At 39.5% G+C, this 12441-nt stretch overlaps 1 protein-coding gene across 3 annotated transcripts in view; it reads right to left on the bottom strand.

The window, feature by feature from the left end:
• ELK3 (ETS transcription factor ELK3) overlaps positions 1 to 12441 on the bottom strand; it is a 63731-nt gene that overhangs the window by 26396 nt on the left and 24894 nt on the right. The window lies entirely within an intron of this gene.

Raw genomic sequence — 12441 nt, 5'->3', positions numbered from 1 at the left:
TTTTACTGACAGAGGAAATTCAGTGTCTTGTCTTAGTTTGACAGGAACAGGTCTTAGGATGTGGTCACTTCTGACAGGGCATATATTTCACATTTCATTCAATTCTTTATTAATATTAAATAGTAACAATAAATATTCTTGTTACTTCTGTGCTCAGTACAGGATTTGAACGCTGGGCAATAAATAATACATGGAACCACCATGAATTACGTGGATTAGGATAAAAATAGTTTTTAAAAAAATCACTTATTTAGATAGTGGCATCCATCTACGGTACAGACCAAGACAGGCAACCTATTTAAGAAACATATATTCTGTGTCATGGAAGGCCTAATCAAAATTCATATAGACAAGAGAGTCTAATTTTTCATCCATTAACTTTAACACAGGTCGTTTTGCCATCTTAGCATTTTCCAAATATTTATACAATGCATTTGACATTCAAAGATATTTTCTAAGCCCTGAAACAAAATGTGTTAGGTTGACCTGACCTAAATAGCCTAATAATTTTACTTTGTGATCAGTTCCACTACCACCAACGCAAATAATCACTAGCATAGCTAGAAGGAATTGTACTTGGAAATGCTGTCTTAGCCAGCAAAAGCATATTTCAGGACAGAGTTTTCGCTGTGACAGGTAACCACACTAACACGCTCTACACTACCAATTTATATTCTTTCAAATGTGCCCCCCGCCCATCCCCTCCCAATACAAAACCTACCAACTGCATGATCAGTGTGATACAATGTGATCTCCTCACATCAAATTTAAAGTTCAGGACTGATGCAGGAAGGAGGCAACTCAGAATCTCTCCGCTGATAATACTGCCCCTATTCATTTCAACCAAAATAAGGGACGAACGGAAATGCCTCAACTTAGAGCAGCAGCAAAGTCAACACTGTAAGCTCTCCCTGAAGAGAATAATAGAAAAGGACAGAGATATCCACAGGGCAAAGAATCCCATCTAAGATATTATTTTCCTGTACAAGGGATGCCTAAATTCCTCACTTCGGTGAAGGGCCCACATGCCAAACCCTAGCTCTCCCCATAGTGTACGGAGACTGACTGCTACCAGCATGAGCAAGCATTATAAAAGGATTATGCAACTCATACTACCAACAGTACATAAAAATTCAGGTGCTGGTGAGCTGCAGTACCATTTTTTTTGCCCAAGACAATACATACAAAATTCTACGTAACAAAATGTCAGGAAAGTGGCATTAAGGTCCAAAAAACCCTAGTCATTAACCTGCTGGACAATGTAAAATAAGTAAGTAAACCATCTTAAATCCAGGCAGTAGAAAACCTGGAGGCTCAGAGACAAAGAAGGCTAGCTAAATAAAAAGCTCAGTATCAGAAAGATTTATGACATGAACTGTAAGATAAGCAGGATAGCCTTTGGGGCATTAAGTTTTGTAGGACTGTTCCATAGGAAAACCTAGAAGAAAAAAAGCTTTCCAGCAGAAAGCTGGAAAGCAACTCTGTAGCATTCAGGACCTCTACAGAGGTCCTTAGCTTCCATGCAACTATGTTACAGATGCGTTCTTATCTTCCGTTCTCCCACATACTCCAGGTTTCCTACGGGGATTCTTTCTCCCCACTCCATGTCAGCTCCCCTCGAGCCTTTCTAAAACAAAAAGATATACTTTTGATCCTGGACAACCGACATGAACAAGTTCTGAAGGCTAAAACTAGGAATCCCCCAAGGCGTTTGGATCAAAACCAGCCCCTTGTCGCTTCAGAGGGTCCGCAGAGGAACATCTGGGACGCTGAGCTATAAACCAGGTCGTGGGACTTGGGGCCGAGGAGGGACAGCTGAGCGGGATAGACTGGCTGGGGAGCCCGGAGGCTGAAAAAAATCAGCTGGAGATCAATTAAATCAGGAAGACATAAAAGGTGTTAGCCAGCATTATGCACTGTAGGTAGTCACACAGAGATGGTGATCAGACATGTACATGAAAAGGATTAAGAGGCAGAGGCAGAGCAGGGAAATTAATTTCCCTTACTGTATGAAGAAACTGCTGATTCCTTCTGTTGCCAAAGCAGCTGCAAAAGATTGAGCTCCTTTTTGTATGCCCCACCACAGCAGTCACACACCTCCACTTACATTTCCCTTACAGGCAAGTGTGTGCTTTTGCAAGCACACAGCATTTCTCTGTAACAGATGCCTTTTTTTTCCCCCTCCTTTTTGACGTCTCTGGAAAACGTGTGTATATTTTTTGTACATCAACTTACTGCTTTTGTATCCTAATTCTGGCCAACAGCACGTTTCTCTGAGCAGCGTGACATGGGGCATTGTTAGCTTCTCATTCACTTTAGCATTCGGCTTCCTTTATTTCTGCAGGTTGCAGCCAGGAAACTGGAAAATGGACCACAGGAAACCTGGCCTCCTACATCTGTCCCAGTTTGTAATAGCAGCTCTGGTTTTATTTTTCTAAGTGTCTCAGGTTCATTTTAACCCTTGAGATGACTGCTGCAATAACATGTAAAAGAACATGACTGTTTTGTCATTATTTTTTTAACCACCGTTTCTCAATACTAGAAATTGAGATTTTGCTAAACCATAGTTATTTTTGAAGTATGTTAATACTTACAAAATAAACAATTGTGAGAGTTCAAAAAAACTTTTGTTGGAAATTACCAAAACAATTCCATTCCATAATGACAAGTATCAAAGAGTATATTTAGAGAAAAATATGGAATAAGGCAGTCTCTAGCTGTTTCAGCTATATACATTTTTAACATAGTTCTAAAGTGAATGTCCTTATGGAAAGCTGAACAGCTTACAAATCCTCTAGGCCAATTTTTCCTCTTTTAAATTTTAGTTTCTATTAAAAAAAATTGAAGAACACTTGTTTTGCATTTGATTACAGCGGCAAAAGGGTGCTGATCAAGAAAAGAAACTTTCCTAGAATAATCAAAAAAATCAGTCAGCCATAACATTTTTCACTAAAAATTCATCTGTATAACAGTGAGTATATCATGAGAGGTTAAAGACAACTGCCAAATATGCCCAAATGTTTGCTCGGAAACATTTGAAAGAACAAGGCGAAAGTCTGAGTCAGTCCTCACACTTTATTTCTCAACAGAGATGCTTCAAGGATGATAAATAGGATGTGGTTGGTAAAAAGTTGGTGATTCCACCAGAAAGGAGGAAAAACAAATACAAATTTGTTTACTCAAAGTTTTCAAGGACTCATCAAAGGAGATCTTACTGCAAATTTAATTGACCTTGAAAAAATAAGCTTGCAGCTAAGTGTGTAAATATACCTGTTTCAACTTGATGCAGAACTTTCTCTCTTGAAGGTAATAAATCAAACTAATGGTGCAATCCATACCCAGGGCACTTTAGGGAACTGTGTGTATGATACAGAATGCTGGTAATTTTTCCACATCCAGCAACCAGGACATTTCCTGCCAGAGCATCCTCCGAGTTCTTCCATTGTGTTGAAACTGCAAAAACTTTCTAAATCAGGACTTCCTCCTATTATATTTTAGAGGCGTCTTTCTGGGAAATGCAGATTCAAGTGAAAAAAAAAAAAAAAGAAAAAAAAAAAAGGAATTCCTGCAGCACCACCCAGTGGAAACATTAGAAAAAGTTACAGAGTGCCCCAACACGCAAGTTCCGATTTGCTGCAAAACTGCAGTAATATTGCCACACAAACTCAGGCTGGTTTACGGATGTGCCAAAAAAGCACAGAAGGTTTTGCTGGCCGATGTACTTACCAGTCACATGAGGTATGCCTACTCTGCCGCTCCTGCCTAATAGTCTTCTCTTAACTTGGTGTTCTAACGTAAAAGATTATTCACAGTAATAATTTACAAGGTCTCCTTCTCAAGCAAGAATACCCACTGTTCTGGCCCAGCACATTTAGAAAAATAAACAGGCTCATGTGGTCAAAAGCAACACAAAAGAGACAGCAGCAAGATCTAGCAAAATATCATAAGCTAACATCAAGTTCTACTGGAGAAAAGAAAGCACTCGCACACATATCCAGTAATGCCTCCAGTAGGTACACCTGGTAATACAATGTTTACAGTTTTTTGATTTTTTTAACTAAGTCAAAGAAAGGCGGAGGCAGATGTCCAAAGGAAGAAGGCTCTGCAACCTCCAAATTAATACAACAAAAGGACTGGTCGCCTGCCAAGCAGAGGTGTGATGACACCGCCTCTAGAGCACGAGTGTTTTCAGATTCTCCGTAAGGATGCAGTTCAAGAAACACTTTTAATCTGACTGGAATAAAAGCCCTTAGCAGGAGGGAATATGGCTAGCTGTCTCCCTGTGAAAGGCTTAAAAACATAACGTGCTCAACTATTTCTAAAGCTAGCCGTAAACAAAACTACATAAACCCATAATGGCTCCAACCATTCACCTTGGGACATAAAATGAATGCAGACTCCTCACACTGCTTTCTGCTCATGTGGTGCACATCTGTGGCACGCTGGCAATGCACTACAATGCAATCTGAGGGACTTCTCCTTTCAAAGCCAGCCCTATATGTTTATTTTTCCCATATGACTTTCTCTTACATTTTTTGTCGGCATCAGTAGCACACAGATCATAATTATTTGACTGCCCTATATAAAACTTCTGATAGTCCCTTTGATAAATTCAGAGAAGATATGCATGAAAACAAAAAAAAATAGCTAAAGAGGGCACAAGATACAGCCTCCAGGAACAGTGGTTATTCTGAAAGTTTACATGACATATCAAGTGATGATTACTCCCAAATGTAAATGCTTTTTCCTTACCTGCACTCCCTTCTTAAACTGAAGTATTAAATTTTCCAATTTTGTGACAACAGAACAAATGCTTTGTAACTTATGCTAGTGCCTATAATATTTCAAATGGTGTATTAATACTACCAACTGTCTCAAATGTTGGTTTTAAAACTTTTCATATTCAGATTTTTTACCTGATCTTCCCTTCTCAACTGATTTTTCCTAGACTAGAAACTTAGATAAACTACCACGTCTTTTTAAGGCCATGAGCAGAGAGGAACGTGGCCAGAAGCACGGGAAATGTAGTCCTGGGAGTTCTGTTCAGGCAAACTGAGGTGGCTGGCAATTTCCACAAAACCTGAAGCAAGATCATCACAGCTTACACTGGCAGTCAGAGCTCACCTTCCCATGCACACTGAATTTTCAGAATTTGCTCTATTAGCAAAATGAGCCATCAAACTATTAAAAAATATACAGGCTTACCTGCATACTGCCACATTGCAAGGGGAGTCAATTATAGCATTATACTGAAAATGGCACAACACAACTCAGCAGATGGTAACCTACATACACATAGAGGTATTTTACCTGGATAATTTCTTCCCAAAACTTTAGTGCTATTGCAATAGTTCTTGGAGCATGAGCCAGGGTGTAAGTTCCTTAGTCATAAAAAATGAGCAACTAGTCAAGGTCTGTATTTTTCACTTTAAATGCTATTATTTCTGCGTGCAATGGTCTCATAGTAAAAACCTAAATTAAGAATCACTCTTACAAGTCAAAATCTCAAAGATCTGCTATTCTCCTTTCTAATCAAAGTTCTAATATGCATGTTTATCATGCGCCAAGCTAAACTGAAACCCAATTAAAAGATTCTTATCTTCTGGCATTATTCACTTGCCTACTACACCAACAAGAACCTGAAGGTCACACCCACACATTTCCCCTAACATCATTCATTAAATGCTGGAATACCCAACAGAATATATAAAAAAATACATGAGATTTTCAGCCAACAGAAGATCTGATTGTTACTTTACTGTACTGTCTGTGCCCTCTGTACTTAAACTAATTCCCATGGCAGCTGCAAACTATGACGGAGAAACAAACGGGACACTATTTCGAGGATTACTGGTATACAAAGTGCCTAGATTGCCCATGTTTAGAATTGCTATCAATACACCAACTAGTTTGTTAGTGTCTGATGCTCAGGATACATAACAGCCACTATTTTGATTTGTATGCTGAACCCTGGATAAGATTCCACATTTAAATAAAATTTAAAGCCTCTTCCGCCTCTCCTCAACTTGGATGAGACTGTACAGTCAGTTTTATTGTACCCTAGTTCCAGGGAAACAATCCAGCCTTGGTACTGTGCAGTTTTGGAAGCATTTGCATCACAACACTTCAGTACTGAAGCAGCAGTACTGAAGGAGAGCTGCAGTCATACTTCCTATACCAGTCCTATTCCACGCTCGCAGTTTGCTAAACTAACCACACACGCCAGTTGCTCTGAGTCTGCTCTGAGTCACCAGACTTCACAGAGGTCTGTATCTAGAATCTAAACCCGCATTCCCATCTCAGCTATATTAGTATAACATGGAAGATATTCTCTGAAGGTAGTCAACTTTCTCCAGATTTAGCTAACAGAGTTGCAAAAGGAATTTGTTCTTACTTTCCAAATGCTTTTAAAAGATTATTTCTTCTCATGATTTACTGTTAATTGCTGGGAACAAATAATAGTGGTACTTGAGTCTATAAACTTTTTGTTTGTACCATATTGTGACTTGATACAACAGAGGCCACTCAACATTACCACAATATAAACATTTGAAAACAATAACACTCATTAGCATCTTTCCCAAAAAGCTTAAACTGAAATACATCTGATCAATTTTCTTCATATCAAAAACCAAAACAAAAAAAGAAATATACAGAGAGGCAGTAAAGAGGTGGTATCACCACAATAGAGGCAAATGGATGCGTAATAGAAATCTGTTTTCCAGATGAACTGTCAGCTGTTTTGCAAAATGAGGATGGGAAACTTACAGGAGGGCATTTGATTAAAACCATTTAGATAGAATATAATCTTTTTTGTACAACTGTGAAAACATATTTTACACAAACGTCTTTGCTTGTTCACTAGTATTTTCAGAGAAAGACCTGTTTTGTAAAATTGTATTAACAGGACTTAATAGGTTAGTGCTTAGAAACCTTCTACCACATTTGAATGATTGGTAAGAACCATAAAAATTACAACCAAATGATTCATTACATAATTTAGTGACAGTTAAAACTAAAAGACAACATGTAAGACATAAGTTTTCCTCTCCCAGTACCTCAAATTATCTTCAAGTTAGGATCCACAAAATCAAAAAAATTGTATACTTTAAAGCTGAATAAACTAAGACAGGGTTGTTTGCGTGAAAGCCAAAATACATTAACATACAGTAACTGGTATTTCCAAGGAATATCCAAAGTATATTCTGAATCTTAAAATACTGAGTATTAAGTTGGCAAGCAGCAACACAGATCTGATTGAAATGACTGAAATGGGTCTGAGGAAAGCCAGAGAATGGGCAGTATCCCTCACACACGCAATACATCCTGACACTGCAAAATTTAGAGAAAAGCTATGGGAAAACTAGGAGGACACTCACACAGGGCAAGCAAGAGTTACTCCAACGCCTTAGTTACATTCAAGGCCTAGGCTAGCATTTAAATGTTTGCAACATGCAGTTAATCTCAGTGCATTAACAGAAGTGCTGACACACTCAAAAATAAATACATGTCTAAGTGCTTTAAAAGATCAAAACAAAGTAAGTTTGTGGTTTCCTACAGAAATCCTTCTCCTGAAGACCCTGAGCTGTATCTAACTGCTCAGATGTAGACAGAGCACATGGCATAGTCTTTAGAAACTTTTCTTCACACAGCTGATTGATATTTGTCTTAGTTCATAGGTGTATCCATTTCATAGGTGTCATCATACAGGCAAGCAGTTTTCAACATGTGGCCCTTGACACAGAAGTCTATGGGTTCCTCCTAAAGGAGGGGCAAAAGTACCACCGTCCTACTACAGTTGGCTCAACTGCAACATAGGCATCTGCACAACTGCTCAAAAATAATTATGGCTCCACAGATACGAAAAGGACAAACACCACTGCTTTAGTCACAGCAATGCTACTTGAGCAAATCAGATGTGATGTTGGTAACTAACTCCATAACTGTAATATAACTATAAAATAATTACTTAAATATTTAGTATTTCAGTACACTCTGAGATACCAGCCATGAATTACACCGATTAAGCAGATCAACAGTTCCAGGGTACTTTTTGGTACTGCAAAAACTACCACAGTATTCATACAAAATTAAAAATGCAAAATGACTATACAGTTATTAATTGGCATTGAATTAGCTGGTAGTTAGTGCCTTAGTGATATTTTCACAACGCTTATGGCAGGTATTTTCTTTAGTCTTTGCTTTTAGAAAAGCAGCAAGTCTCCTTCAAAGATCTTTTGAATGAATATCCACTCTTAACAGCAAACAATTAAGAATTTGAATTCTGACACAATTACTGAGTTAAGGAAAGCTTTAAGGACAAAGACGCATTTTCTTTTTGTGAAGCGCACAGATGAGACATACTTTGTGCTTCATCTGCTTTGTTTCCATACATGCAGCCCTGTATTTTGCGGTGCAGTGAGCTAGACTTCCTGTGCCTACACCTTGACATTCTCCTCCAAATCATGACTAATTCTTTAATCATTCATTTTTCAACAAAATACTTCAACATGAGAACACACATATTCAGTCTTTCAAGAGCTTTCAACAGCCTCCAGAATATTAGTTGATTCATTTAACAAGCCACTGACAAAGTAAGTATCTGTCTAATGATTCGAGACTGTGAGATTCCCTGCTGTGGTGAACACCAAGGAGAAAGCCACGTGAATCAACCCAGGGATGCACAGCACAACAGGATTTTCAAAGGCCCGTGAGTGACAGCCTGCTGCATGAACCCTTGGGTGCGGTTATAAAGACACACCGCAGCTCAAAACCAACAGTGCTCTTTGCAACGGGCTCAGGCTGACAGTGTCCTATAATCAGTGCCACGGCTCTAGATGGATTCAAGCAGCAGCATCCAGGCATGCTGCACATCGGAGCCACCACAAGAAAACTGGTAAACGGTTTGAATGGCACAAATGAGTCCAACCTGCCATATCTCTGTGGGAAGTCCTAGCTAGTTTATCTTTGCTATCCTAGATTATTTAGTACTATGACCGACAACTGCTCACAGAGATAACAGTAACTACATGAGCATACGAATTTTACACCAGGTCACCAAGATACACTAGTCAAAGTAAATTTTTATAAATACACGCTTCACAAATAACTGTGTGTTGGTTCTCCTGCCCTTATCCCACTCTCCCTTACCTTCAGTAGCCAAACGTCTGTTTATTTTGGCATCCATTTCTTTCTTCTGAAGCAACATGTTGTCATGTGATTGCATTCCCAAAGCTAAAATCTGTATTTTCTGTACAGCTGATAGACCTCCACATCCGTATTAGGTATACCTATCTTCCTACATGTAATCTTAGGAACCTCAGAGCAAGCAACAAGCTCCAAGCACCTTAGTGAACCTTCAAGATTACTTTCATTCTGTGCCAAGTCCTCCAGAACAGATGTTTAAACCAAGGTAAATTTCAACTTCAGTTATACTAAGTCACTTGATCAGTAATACCTTCCCATAAGAATACCTCTATCATAAGAATGCCTCCATCCCAAGAAGGGCATTACAGCAAGAAGGTAAATTTTATGTAACTGGACTTCATGCACAGCAAAGGGGAATACTTCAGCCTTTGGAGTGAGATACTTGATTTGTTTTCATGATTTAAGTTTAACGAAATAACATTAAGTAACAGGAGCAAAGAACCACTGTGAATCAGTAAGCAGGAAGAACTGCAAATGAATAAAATAAAATATTTTTGTTTCTACACATAAAAGCATCCATGTTCACAGTGGTTTATAAAAACAGTCATGAGGAAGACTGTAGCTGAGTTTCTCCCCCTGTGCTTATTTCAGCTGTTGCATCTAGCTGGAGTTGGTGACATCAGAAAGAATATAAACCTGTAGGTTTCTTCTTTTTAGGAACAACTCATAGACGGGATTTGGAAAATCAACATACAAGCAATGATGATAATATCTCCTCTCTTAGGAGATACTATGTATTCTTCTCACACACCTTCATATTTTGTAAATTAAAACAGGTAAAGAATAAAATCATACTTACAGTGAAAACACCTTTATTTTTTTGTTTTATTATTTGAGTGAAAACCATCACGCACTATTTGATATTTGGATTTTTCTTTCTGTTCCAAACAGAACTGTTGTATTTTTGACACATATATAGATTACTTCTTATTCACTTTTTCAAATATACAGAACACAACTAGTACACTACTACTACATCTGTTTTTCTATGAGGACATCAAGATGCTTTTATTTATGCTGAGTGAAAACAATGTATGAAATTTATACAGTGTAGATAAACTACATATATATTTATCTGTATATGTGTGTGTGCTTCATCTACGCTGATTCATTAAATGGCACACTGAAATTCCTTCAATATTTAATGCAATAAGTGGGCAATTTAATGTTCGTATTTCAAAGAGAAATAATAAGAGCTAGGGAACGCTCTTCAGTACGAGTTTTGGTATTGTACACCACACTAACTGTTCCATAACATATTCAACAGATTTTTGAACATTATGCCCAGTAATGCTGTTAGAATTTTACCAAGGAAATAAAACTCCTGAACTCCAAAAGCTCTTACTACCTGATGACTGCATTTGACTGAAACAGAGATAAGGCATTTTTTGTTTTACACACTACTCAAAAATTTCTTCTCTGCTCAACTAGGAAATCAAGAGGCATCAGTGTATGGAGACTGTACCACAAATCCAGTAATAAAAGTCCTCAGTAAAGTGATGTTAATAAAGAACTTTTCTAAGCAGCTTGGACATAGGAAGTACAGGAAACACTGAAGACCCTCTAAGGTAAACACATAGTATATTGCAATTAGTTCTCCAACCAAGTACTACTTTTTTGCACAATATTTGCTAGTTTAGTGCTATCAAATGATGACTCACATAAGTAACTAAGTGTTATTTCCTATTACATGCAATTTTATTCACATTTTTTGACATTTCCTCAAGTCAAAACTCACTTGCAAGCAAGACTCCATTTTCTTTGTTTGCTCCAGACCTTTTTTTTTTTGCACAAAGTTGTTAACTTCTAACTTAAAGATCAGTGGGGCATGGCAAAAATCTTTCTAATTCTGAACATAGACTTCTTTCAGGACCACTATGAAAATAAATCATCATCATTAAATAATTACACAAACCACTAAGACAAAAGCGGCATGTACAAAATCTCTTGAAAATTAGATATGTAAAGCACCAGTATGGGAGGGTTATGTGAGTGAATGTACACGACCATCACCTCAGTATCTTGGCACAAGAGCCTTCTAATCGTGCAGTTACAACTGTCACAGATGCATAGCACATACTGGTTGTAACACAGGCTTCTGTGTACCCCATCTCTGCACTTCACCCTATGAAACTATCTATGCATAAATTACATTTAATCTGAAATAACTGAAAAGTCTGTATGAGCAAAATACGAGATGAAGCATGACCTTCTGCTTGAAATTAAACAAAACCATTGGCTTTTGGAGTCCTCATGACCAAAAAGATGCTGCATGGTGTAAACTTGTCCTAGCACTACACCCCTAAGTAAATAAAGATGTAACTTGTCTCCCTTTCAACTGCAACGTTAGAAAGGCTGACAGGGCTTCACAAAACCCTCCTGTGTTAGCGAACGGAAACTCCTAATGAGATTAGTTGGTGTGTGTGCAGACATTACTTAGCCATGACTAAATGGGCTCTCTTCCTGCAGCCAGTGGAAAATTCAGGGAACTTTTTCCCCCTGCAGCATCAGAGTCCCTCTAACCTTCAGCAAAGCCAGATCCAAAAACAACTCTCCACTTTCTCTCCCTTTCTCTCTCTCTCCTTCCCCCCACCCCCACCCCTTCCCTTACAAACATTTTTAGTGTTTTTTCGGCTGGTCGTGGAAACTATCCACGTCGGCCAAGGGGTCTTGGGGCAGGGGGTGGCTAAGTAAAGCGGGGAGGGGGAGGGCCAGGGAGAAGGCAGAGGACTACAAAGGAAACTCTAAAAAGGAGCAAATACATAAACCTGAGAGGGAGAAAACCACAGAGTTTCTTTGTGAGCTGCAGTGACTCATTTTCAAGATGTTGTCTGCTGCCAGTTTCAAACCGGAAGCGCATGGCAATTAGTCTTGCTGTTTCCAGACAAGCCAGAAACTCTCCCGACACTTTTTTTTTTTCCCTTTCTTTTTTAAAGCCCCTTCTGCAGTTTCTGCAAGAGCCTTCCCGCCCCCGCCCCCGCCTCGCCCCCGGCCCCGCTCGGCCTCGCAGCGGCGCTGGGGACCCCGCGGCGACCCCCGCCGCCGTGACAGGCACCCGGGCGGCCCCCGCCGCCCCGAACGCCGTTATCGTGATGCCGCTCCTACGGGGCAGGCCCCCGCGGCCCCGGCGGCCGGACACAGGCGGGGAAGGGGGGGTGGGACACGACCCGGCACCGCCGAGGGGGCTGCGGGGTGGAAGGGGGTCCCAGGGCTCCCCCCGACCGCTCCGCCCTG

The sequence above is a fragment of the Falco punctatus genome, assembly GCF_963210335.1.
Source record: "Falco punctatus genome assembly, chromosome: 6".
NCBI lineage: Eukaryota > Metazoa > Chordata > Aves > Falconiformes > Falconidae > Falco > Falco punctatus.
This window is presented reverse-complemented; position numbering and strand designations above follow the sequence as displayed.